At 39.2% G+C, this 12,543-nt stretch overlaps 1 protein-coding gene across 4 annotated transcripts in view; it reads right to left on the bottom strand.

Annotated features, from left to right (window-relative positions):
* Positions 1-12,543, bottom strand: part of SCUBE1 (signal peptide, CUB domain and EGF like domain containing 1) — a 197,813-nt gene that overhangs the window by 132,529 nt on the left and 52,741 nt on the right. The window lies entirely within an intron of this gene.

The raw sequence follows: 12,543 nt of genomic DNA, 5'->3' as shown, positions 1-12,543 counted from the left end.
CACAGTGGGCATTTGTAGGCAAATACATCTTCCTCAAAGCAGTAAATTTGATCCCATTCCTGTCACAAACGGTTAATTTTTTTCTGGGGCACTCAGCATCAGATTTCATGTGGAGGCACCTGAAATAGCAGTCCTACGTTATTAGCCATTTAAGACCAAATGCTATCAAGAACACAATGAGTGGAAGTCTAATCTGCAAGTTCTACTTCAGAGATGAATGAAATGTTTACAGGGCAATAGTGGTGTGAAAGTGGAAGAACCTGCTTCTCTCAGAACTCTATATGCTCTGCTGGCACATTCAGGGTGAGAAACATCCACTGTGTACACAAACCACACTGCTGCTGTCACATCATTGCTCTTTTTCTGTGCATTGAGGCTTATTTAGCATCACAGTATAGTTTCTTCACCCTAGCACTAGCAGGCTCTCTTCTGTGACAAAATGAAGAGCATCACCTGTTTATAGCTCTGCTCTTATTAACATAATAATCATTAGTAGCATTTGGGAGTTTGTAGGCTGTGTAATTGCTCTGCAAGTATATTCTTCAGGACTGAATTGCCTTTAATCTACTTAGTACCTCTTGGTTCCTCTCTTGCTTTTTACTCTCTTTCTCACAGCTCTGCATAGAATCTAGAGTCACTTCTCTCCTATAGTTTTGGTGAAATGATTTGCTAATTTCTTCTGAAGGAAGTGAATTGTAGCACAGTTACTCCTGACTTTCTTTACCTGAGCAATGGTGCAACCCAAAGAAATAATGATGATTTGCTTCACCTTCCGATTCAATCTCTGCTGTCGGCAGATGTTCACAGTATTGTGATGCCAGTTCAAATCCTACTGAAACTGCTGGGACTCTCTGGGCTTCAGAACCAGTTCGATCAGGCTTGGATCTTATTTCCACTTCAGAGAGAACACTACAGCACTGACTGGAGCAGTCTTAGGCCTCTACAGATTTCACAGGCTAGAAATGCTGTGTTATTTCACCCTAGTCACCATGTACACACTAACTGGTGTTCCATTTCTTATAAAGAGCAAGAAGGTGAAAAGATGAAATGAGCAAAGATGGAGATGCATTGGCAGAGCTGCACATGGAAATAAGCATGAGATCTGCTAGCAGCATATCTGGTTTGTAGCAATCCCTGGCTTTAATGATTTAAGTAAAGAAAGGTGAAGAAAATCCGTAGGAATCCACAAACTGCTTGCCAGGGGTCAGCAGAAGACTAAACAGAGTGCAGTCAATAGTGCTGTGCTTGTGTGAACACAAAAAAATAGAATTCTTCTTGATAAGCAGCTGTATTTGATTTCTATACTTTGATGAAAACCATCAGCTAAACACTGAACATGGATTTTAATTTGGGTGATATTTATTGGTGGTCAAGGAAAGAAGAAAAAAATAGCAGTGCTTTTCCTGACATCATGCCATGTTGGAAAGCAATGAAATCCTGGTTCTGCCTGTAAATAGGACTCATAGAAGTCCAAGGAGAGAATAAATATGAAAAAGGAAAAATGAGAAGTCCTTCAACACAGCCACACTTCTGATCACAAAGTTGTTTTTGAGACAGCTCAACTTTGTATAGCTCAGCCCAAAAATATCTTCATGAAATGAGTCATAAAAAACACTAAGAGAAAACAAGGCCTTTGCAGGTGTTTTGAAGGAAATGAAGAAACAAAACAACCCCAAAAATATTTAACTAAATGACATATAAATAAGATGGCGGTATATTTATTTACATTTTGGGTTTAGGCACTTGATAGCTAATAGGAAGAAGTGAATTTGATGGATATTCAGAAGTGCTGCTACATAGACACTAGAGCTGGGTTAAACAACAAATCTACAGTCTGGACAACAGGAAAATTCCTTTAGTCAGCTAATATCCCTTTTGCATAAAACCAACAAAAACAATATAAAAACCACAAAAGAGCTCTTCTGCTCCCACCAGGGAGGATCCTTAAGATCCTTTTAAAGGCTCTAATTACGGAGTATTACAACTGGTGTTCTTTGATTTTATTGTTTTTCTGGCATTTTACTTTGCTGTGAGACTGTTTTATGGAGCATTTTGATGAGCTCCTGATAGGCAATCCTCCAGATTAATTCAGTGCTCATTGGGCCAAGAAGTGGTCAGCTTCTCTGAGAGACAGCACAACAATGACAGCTCACTATCTCCTTCTGGGAATTCTAGGAAGATTGAACAGCACATGGTATCTGAACTAATGCCAAATGCTCAAAAGTCCTGTTTGGATCTACACAAGTAGCATTTTCAAAATAAATCTCCAGGGAAATGTACTACTCAGGACTCAAGTATGAGACACAGATTAGCCTCGGAAACTACAAATCTTGCTTTAAAACAGTTCATTATAGGTTTGTTTATATTTTTTAATGATATGTTTTTCAGACTGAAATTAGAGCAGAACAATAAAATAACCATTAAGTAAGCACTAGGCCAAATGATAACTTTTCCTGGGAAGCTTAGAGGGACCTCAGAAAGCATTTTGTCTGGAAAGGTGAGGAGCAGAATCCCAGTCCTGGAGAAGAGCAGGCAGACAAACAGCTGCTGCTCAGGCAGGCCAGTTTCATCTCCAGCACTGCCTGGATGTGCCCTTCAGCAGAGGTAGCAGGACTCTTTGGGTTTGCTTTACTAATTTTTTTCCGGCAAAGCTCCCCTAACACTGAAATATTTCACCTGTGAAAGGAAACTGGATTCACAGACACTACCAGGAACACCATCCTGCACCCAGCAAATCAGGCTCCATGCTTGAGCTGCTCCTTGCAGGAGCCTCTCTGCCCGATAAGAGGCTTCATGGATTCTCAGTGCCATACAACAGCCACCCACAGAGACAGAGGCTGCCTAAACACCACTTCCACACACTGCCAAGGACAGTAACTCTACGCCTAAATGTTTCAGAGATTTGAAGTTTGGGGTTTTAATTTGTAACATATAATAACAATAATAATAATAATAATAATAATAATAATAATAATAATAATAATAATAATAATAATAATAATAATAATAATAATGATGCAGAAAAATCAACTGCCTCAGAGAACAAAATCTGGCTTAGTGAGAGAAGACACTTCTTTCAAAAATAATGCTTGCAACATCTTTTTGGCTTGTTCAGGTGGTTGTATTCCCCCTCACTTCTCAGAACCTATCCATTTCCAATGTCAATTTTGCTGCCTTCCCAGTACAAAGGCACAGTGCAGAGAGTCAGCAGGCATCCTGAATTTCAGTGAGAAGTCAAGCTGCCTGACACCATCAGAAATTATTCAATTTACAACACGGAGTCAATAGAGAACAAAGAGAACAAAAATGTGGGAAGGAAAGGCGGGAGAGAACAAGATTTGTGATATCCACTGCTATCCACCGGGCTCCCTGTGCTACACTTTGACCTCCAAACATGTACACATAATTCATCAATCACTAATGTTAAAGTGCACCAGAGATGAAAGATTAATTAAATAACAGACCAACAGAATGGGGTTCAGCATATCTGCATTCTGTTCATAGTAGGAGCATACATAAAAACCGACACTCAGCCTAACAAAACAGATTTGGTGAAATCAACACAGTATCAATTAAACTGCATGTACTGACAAATGATCCCTTCACAGGTTTTCTGGAAAGTTCTTGTGATTTCTACAGCCTTCCGGTGTAACTCTAGGCATAATATTTAACTTTTTTGTCCCTCACATCTATAAGCTACAGCACATGGTGTAGCTCCTTTTTCAGAGTGGAGGTAGTTTTTGTAAACTCCTGCAACATCCTCTAGCCAATTAGTGATTAGAAAAGCACGTAACTGAAGAAGGAGAAGGAGAAGAAATACACAGCATAAGAACATTCACATTCCTGCTTCCCCGTCTTGGCATTTGTAGACTTACAAAGAAATGTCAGTTTAAATAAGCAATTCTCATTACATGAAATACTAAAATGCCAACAGTGATCGTGTGGATTTCTGTTAAAAATTAATGTTTTAGCAAGAAGGCTCTTAGCTTTGGCCTTTCTAGCACTTTGCAGTTTGATATGAATTGAAGATAGCAGCTATTTTTCCATCCTCTGCCCATGTAAAGTGTAGGCAGAAAATCTGCCAGCTCTGGTAAATCAGCAGTGTAACACAATGCTTGCAGCACCAAAGTGGGTAACAGGGACTTACATGGCATGTGCAGTTATTTAGTGAGCTATAAACACAGAGAACTTTTAAAGAAGGTACTCCATATCAAAGGGGGCCGAAAGTGCTGTGGCTTTTGCTCCAAGGTGAATGTTTTATGATGGAACAAGAGAAGAAAGATTACTTGCAGCTTCTCAGCCTGATAAACCAGGCACAGGCTTTGGAAAATGATTAGTCATACTATGCATCGTGCACCAACCCTAGGTTAATTGATTTGCTGCACAAGCTCAATGCTTTTATCAATAATGAACATACTTCAGATGCTCTCCTCCCCCTGTTACACTTAACCTCTGTTTCTGCATTTCTGGAATCCTGCGAGCACCAAAGCAGGAAATCATCCTGATGAGTTGCTCATGATTGAGGGTTGACTTGCAGGATCTCAGCAGGTTGACTTGCAGGATCCATTCCACTGAGAAAAAAAAAAGATTCCAAAGACACTGCTACCATGACTGTCCTGTGACTATTCTGTGGTTTATACAAGAGAGAAGTTACCTAAATGAAAACTCTAAGGGAGTAGATATAGGGAAGAATTGTTACTGGTGGGACAGGGAATTAAGGAGAGGAAAGAAGAACGGATTTTTGCCTTACGTTGTTTCTCACTCTTCATTTTCTATTTGTTTTCCTCCTCTTTGCCTCATTCACACTTGGAAGCTATTTCTCTTCCTCCTCCTCCTCTTATTTTCTGTTTGCCTGACATACCTTTGTCTCACTCCCTTCTTCTTTTTGTTCTCTCTTAAAAATATTTCATGGTGTTCCTACAAATTTTCTGCTATGAAAGCATTCACAGTGACTTCTAAGGAATAAAATTTTACAAAGCATGCACGTATTCTTAGGCTTGAAATATACAAGACTATTAAGTATTTGCATCTTCCTTCTTATTTCAATTAAATCCTAAATTAATTCAGAATAGCTCAGAGCAACCTCAAACACAACTACATGGAACTGAATAATTAATAGAACCAATGAAATTCATGCCACATACAGGAGGCTAACACTTTTTATGAACAGGTATTTGCTATTCATATCTTTAATTTCTCCTGGCTTATAACCACAAACACATAGCAGTATCAGTCTCTAGAGCTCCTGCTAGATCACATCTGAGATTTGTCATGGATAGCAGAAAGAGGAACAGTGCCTGCAACATGGTCTGTGACTGATTTCTCTGCACAGTGAAAAACACAAGCCACATAGTGACTACAGCAGGTATGAAAGATGTTGAGCATCTTTACTTAGTGCCCAGAGCAGGCCCTGCATTCAGAGAAAGACATGACAAATGCAACATATGGTATACTTAAACCAGAGTCCATTTGTTGTGCTATGTGTGAATGGAAGCTTTTTCCATTCACGCTCTGGCTTAATATTCTTCCCAGATCTTTCTCACCTGATGTTTCAGTCAACTGGATGCTAGAGGCCTTTAAAAAACATGTCAGTTCTTTTATTTAGTATAATCTTGCTATATCCAAAGTAGACAGTATGAACAGAACATTGGTTCACTTCCAATGCTATTAAATGATTGAGTGTGAAAGCCTCTTTTGCCTATTTTCTCTTTTTAATTTTTTTCTTAAGCTCCTGCTTTCCAGTGTGTTTTCCCATTCGTGTGTGTAGTTTTCCCATCCTGTCAGCACTGCCAGTCACTCAGCTGCTGAGCTCCTGCCTGCTCGCTGCAGTTTCTGTCACACAGGTGTAGATTGATTTCTGATCTGACTTACAAATCCTGTGCTGCCCCTGGCAAGCTGGCTGGCTGTCATGCTGCTGCAGGCTGTTTCAAACAGCTGCTCTTTCCAAGAGCACCTCCAGCTTAACTTTCCCTCTTTAGTTTTTATACTTTCCGCACCAAAAGGCACTGGAAATGGAGCCGTGCAGAAACAATGACTATACCATTAAAATATTTCAGATTCTTGCTCACTGAGAAATTACCTGCATGTCCTAGTTTATCACTTAGTCATATTCAACTGTGCATTTACTCTTCAAGCACTATATCCACATGACTTCTAGATTACCTACCAGCTGATGTATCCTAGCTCATCTTGGCTATGTTTTTTTTTAGTGTTGTTTTGTTTTCTGTTTTCTTTTTAAAATATTTATGCCTGATCAGTATACTTAAATCTGGTACCTGTTGAAGGACAGCTTCTGCACAAAACTCTTGGAATTCCATCCCAGATTTTGGCAAAATCTGGACATCTGCTCTCGTTCCTGAATGCTGGGAGACCTTTTCTCTGAGTTTCAATTAACTTCCAACTATTGTATCTTGGTAACTGTTGCTTTTCTAGTGTGTTCAATCTCAGTGGAAGCAAAGCAACAATAGGTATTGATTACTCAACAAAATTTGGTTTTCTTTCTGAATTAAAACTAATTCAAAGTCCCATAAAATTTTGAAACACAAGATTTTTCTTTTGGAAGGCAAGTGAGCTAAAAAACCAAAGTAGAATGTGCAGAGACTTGGTCCCATTTTGCTGAGTGAAAGTATGATACAAATCTGAATTGGTCCCAAGGAACTCAACAGAGGACTGCAATCAACTTTACTTGGCTGTGTTTAACTCTGCAACTCGGGATATAGTGAAAATCTATCTTTATTTCATGTCACATAACATTTTCTCACATCCTGGTGTCTGTCTGGGCTGCTCTGAGCAGTAGAACTGCAGCTGCTCTCATGGATGGGATCTTTCCTGCAGTCCAGACACAGTCTTTGACAATACTATAATATTTACACCTCAGTTTTCTTACATATAAATGGAAGATTGCTGCCTCAGGTTTCAGATGCATTTAAAATTTTTGTAAGCCAAAAGTAGCATGCCTTTGTCTCCAATTCTGTGACATCCTAAGCATTTAAGCTGACATTTACTGAAGGTCCTAAAGTAAAAAGCTAACGGGGAAAAATCAGAGAATTTTGATATTTAGAACTCTGCTTTTGCAGTTTTATTTGGACAGACTTAGTTTTATTTGAAAAGTGCTTAGTGCTTAGAGGGCCGCTACAAAGAGGAGGGAGGCTCTCTTTTTGCAAGGAGCCACAGGGAGAAGAGATAAAGAGTAATGGTTGTAAGTTGCACTGACCAAGGTTTTATCGATCTTCTGACTGAAGAAATACAATTTTTACAATGAGAATGACCATTCAGTGAAAAAAACCTCTCCAGGGACATAGTGGAGTTACCATCACTGCTGATGGTGGTTTTCAAGATGTGACCAGACAGGACACTATATTCATCCAGACTCCCTTTTCCACAGAAGGCTGGAGGTCCTTTCCAACCTGGGCTGTTCTAGAATCCTGTGAGACTACTTACTATCAAATCTAGCCCTAAACTTTCACCTAAAACTGATGTGATTCTATGATGATTACTGCTTCCCATTACAGCTGAACCTAAGTCAGGTTACACTTAAACTGGTTTTACACCAGTTTCATTTTACTATTCCTAATCACAAGAAGTCATTTGTGTACAAAAGGAGGGAGATCAGGTCTAATAGAAATTACTCTTTACTCATACCAGGTGTTTTCCCCTGTTGCATCTTCCTTCCAGACAAAGTAAGACCTCTTTCTATTCCAGAGGGATAGAGAAAGAAAATGCAAGATACCCTTCACACAGGCTGCTGGAGTGAAGAATCCTGAAGATGAAAATACAGCAATTTTTGTGGGTTATACAGAGTTTTAAAAAGTTATACATTTCTAATAGGGCACAGTGAGATTTTGAATAGCTTTTCTATATCTTTATCTCCTATATTCTGTGATAATAAGAGATAATAAATTGAATGTTTTATTCTAAATGTATCATGGGAACATGTAAAGAGACAAATTTCAATTACACTTAGGTCATAATATGTGCAGTTTTAGAAAAAGGCTTCCAAGATCACACTAAGTTTGTCCAGATAAAACTGCTGCTGCCTGAAATGCTTTCTTATTATTTTACCTATGAACTGACTTCCTTTATAAAATTTTATTTACATACATTCCTTTACAATCATATTAGGATTCCAACTGAAAAAAGACAAATAGGATTGTTCTGTGAATGGGACGCCTGCACTTGCGGTAGCCATAGTGAAGCAGGTTCAGGTGGAGTCATTGAACTGGTTACATCATCATGGAAGAGCTTTCATAGCTGGGATGGGAAAATCGTACTTCATAAAGACTGGTACTGTGCTGGCAACACTTAATTATTTAAAGTCACCCTTCCACATGAATTTAAATATGAAGAGATCATTGTGCTTTCTGTAGGAAAAACACCTCTGTCCTCTAAAGTGTTCTGCAGAAATTCTGAGCCACAATAACCTTCTCGCCCAGAGTCCCACAAGGGATGAACATCAGAGATGGGAATAAAGAATCCCAAAATCCCAACTGTAACACCTCCTTCGGTGACTGGGCTCAGCGTTTCCTCCCAGGGAGTCCTAACACATTATTCTACCTCTACAAAATTGCACTGAACTAAGAAAAAACATGAAGAATAAAAATAAATCATGGAAAATAGGAAGGAAAAAAATTGAACAAAGATGGCTTTGTAATCCTCAAAGAAGAAGCTCAGTAGTTTGACGACCAATGGACTCCACTGCTACTACTGCAAAATTAACAAGGGTTTAACACACTATCAAGTTTAACAAGTTTCTGTGTATCAGCAAAAGCATGAAAAACTGTTCCACAGGCTTGCTTAGCAAGTGCAAGACAACGTGGCTTAGCACATTTCCTTTTCCTATGGGTCTAAACCTACACTTTTAGTACAGAAAGAGACAAGCTGGTTTTGAGAATCTTGCTAAGTTGTGGTAGATTGACTTTATGTCAAATTACCTAACTCTGCTAAGGCTAATGGGATAAGGGGAGGTGAAAAAGCATTTCCTTGCTAAGCAGTGTTTTAACAGACTTGAAAGTGACAGTGATAACTGTGTAAAAAGCTTTTTCACCACTTGATGAGACCACCATGATTTCAGCCTTCTGTAGCCTGGTACTTCTCCAGCTCTTCTCACCACTCATAATTCACCTGCCTTTTCAGCCTACTTGGTACTTCCTATATAAAACCATTGGTAGTGAATGATGAGCAGACATAAGACTGCTAGACACAGACATCCAGGGGATGGAATCTAAAGGGGCTGAAGTATTCCTAGCCACAGAGCTCCTGAAATATGTTGCTTGTAGGCAAAAACCCTTTGTGCTTTAGGAGACTTGCTCCTGGGGGTGGAACTCAGCTGGGAATTTGGGTAGGTGAGGCAGTTTGAGGCTCCGGCCCACAACGCCTTATGTAAGTTGTAACACAAATGGGATGTACCCAACCCTTCACTGTGTTCACTCTGAGCTTCAGTGGAGATACAGGCACTCTATTTTGTCTGTCTACCTACAGGCACAAGTCTATTTTAATACTTTTTAAGCCAAATTTAGATTTTTCACCAGCTTTACTAAATTAAGAATTTAAGGATCTGCTCCAAGGCTTTGCTGATTTAGGCTTTTGGTTTATCATCAAATTCAGTTAAAATGTGCTGTAGCCCACTAACCTGACTCAGTCATAGCTAGTGTACGATAGTGATCTCCACATTTATTAAACACATGCTCCCTCTGGAGCTGGAGATGATAGAGTAACAACTGTTTTATTCAGGTTTCTCTTTAAGTCATGAGGAAACACACACAACCTTGTCTCTGGTATGATTCCCAGTGTTCATACCCACTCATGCAATTAAGATATATAAAGATAAACAACTGTTAAGTTCTCCATAACTTCTACAATCTATTCTCCCTACCAATCTCTCTCCCTGTTCTTGCCATCATTACTGCGAGTAAACTAGCACTGAAATCTGACTCAGCACAGCAAAATTAGGTTTTATGCAAAAACGAATGAGCTAAGTTGTACTGGGCATAGCATCCTTCCAAAAGGTACTGGGACTAAACATAAGAAATCAGTAGGCCTGTAATGAAGACAGTGAAACAATGCAAATGCTGGGACACCAGGGTCTGCTCTGACTTTAATGTCAGCCTGGCCTCCCACACGTTTAAAATTATTATTTCTCTGTGGATCATCAATCCTTTTTGTCAACAAGAGACAATAACACTTTTGGATGACAAGCCAATGTGTCATTTGAGAAACAAGAACATAAGCCCCCATCATAAGCTCCAACAGGCTTTTAACCACAACTTATGGGTAGGAGTACAGTAACACAAAACCCCCCAAAAACACTGGGACAAGCGCAGTGCATCTCTGGAAGCTGAGAAAATTCACAGAGCAGCCTACAATTTTAAGGAGGATCTCTCTTACTGGAAGACACCATTTCTTTGCCTGCTAAGTGCAAAAAGGGATGTATTCCTTCCTCTGCTCAACTCTCAACATCCAAAGCCCATTTTAAACTCTGAAACCACCCCATGACTTGAATGTGCTGGTGAGCTCCAAGCATGTGATCAGTACCAGCTCTGCTGGTGCCCGAGATGGGTGAGCTGGGCCTGCAGACAAGGCATCCTTAGGCTTGGTGCTGCTTCCCCACTTTTAAACACATCCCAACTCCAATCATCTCCTAAGCACCTTGCAATGCTTTTGCCTTTTTTCTCAAGGCATTTGAAAACAGGAGGGGAAAGGTGTCAGCAAACTGCATGAAGAGCCTTGTGGCTGATGGTTTGAGACTAGCTGAGTCCTTGGAGAGACTTTAGGTAATGTTGAGGACACCAATATTCTGTGACTGCACATGCATTCTACAGAGATAGAAATGCACCCACACTGCAATGAATGGATCTTATTATGCACAAAGCCAACAAACTTGCTAAAGTCAGTGCAAGTCAGTGCCTTCATGTTTGGGTTGCAGTGCTGGCTGCGTGGTGTGCCTTTGTTCACTCCAGCCCTGTTTACCAACAGAGGAACAGTCACAATATAGCCCTGGCACCATTCTGGATAAATACGTTGATGGGTATTTTTGTATTCCAACAGTTTCTGTAGCAGCGCTTACAAGTGAGAGCTACGAAAGCGAGTAAACATAGATATTAAAAAAGCCATTTGCTTTCTCACCATGCATATTTACTGTTTGCAGTTCAGGCACCTCTGGCAAGTGAGAGAGATCATTTCATCTCAGATCCTTCCTCCAGCATACCCACCTGATGTGTTTCTGTTAGGGGATCATGACACTGCAGTGTAATGTTTGCTGTTATTGTAAATTGACACTTTACTTTTGAAAAGCTGCAAACCATTTGTTCATAAAACATACTGCAATTCCCACTTGTCTATTTGGTAGTTTGCTTGGTTTTTTTCAGATCTAAAACCATTTTAAGATTTGCTTCAAATTAAACATCCATGTCTTATATGACTTTTTTTTGTAAACAAGTTAACATAAATATATTTTCCATGCATATTTATTATATGCCCACAGCAGTCAGTGTTCAAATCCACTCCCCTAGTCTTTCTGACAAATTAGTAATACTCATTACCATAAAAGTACACCCTTTTCCTGCCATGAAACTATTCCTTAGAATAAACTTTTGCCTTTAGCGTCTCATTTCCCATTTATTTCATTAGTCTCCATCTCAGATAACTAGATTCTTTTTTTATTACAGCTGGAAATTTTTATAATGTGCAAATTGAAATAATGATTGTAGCACAGAACTCTGCAAGTGCTTTTCATTAAGCCTCCAGCTACTATTCCTTGCTCTCTTGGATATCTCTGTGTCAGAGTTACTTTATGGTGGACAGAAATCTGGACAATTTAAGTTTAAAGAATGACTAAAAAACCTATTAGATAACAACCTCAAACATGCACTGGTTTATGTAGCTTAATTGCATATTCTTGTCATAATCAAGATACTTAAAACTTAATAATCATGCTAAAAAGTGGACACGTCCATAGTTATATATATTCCACAGTTATATATATTCCATAGTTTCATGATTCTGAAAGTCAAAATCACTACTTGTCATTACAATTCTGTTTAAGCAGACACACAGCTCCAGAAACACGTCTACATTTCTGAGATGCTTCATTGTAGCAAAACGGCAATGTTTTGCTTTCTTATCAACAGAATGACTAAACTCATACTCTGTGTTCAAGAATGATCTTCTGGTGAGTATTAGTCTCTTAAAATAGCTTAGAAGCATTTGTGTGGCCTGTTGAAATTTACATCACTGTTGATCACCAGTCTCATCTTGCTACTTTGTCATTCTGTATTGCTTATTGGTAAATGAGTTTGCAAACATATCTTCCCACTGCTGCCAGGGTCACAGAAGCCTGAATGAACACTGAGTCCACTTAATAGCAAAGATTTATGACTATGCTGTTTTCTTTTCTCCCTTTCCACTCAAACTTGTCTTCCATGTCTGACATCTATAGACAAGGGAAAGCTGCTTATTCTAGTCCAAAACAGCAGCAGACAAGGATCACAGTTCTTCAGGGATTCCTTGTTTCTCTTGCTAGTGCATAAGAAACAGAAAAACTGGTTT

This window comes from Serinus canaria, chromosome 1A, assembly GCF_022539315.1.
Source record: "Serinus canaria isolate serCan28SL12 chromosome 1A, serCan2020, whole genome shotgun sequence".
Taxonomy (NCBI): Eukaryota; Metazoa; Chordata; class Aves; order Passeriformes; family Fringillidae; genus Serinus; species Serinus canaria.
The sequence above is the reverse complement of the archived record's forward strand: the minus strand, read 5'-3'. Positions and strand labels throughout refer to the sequence as shown.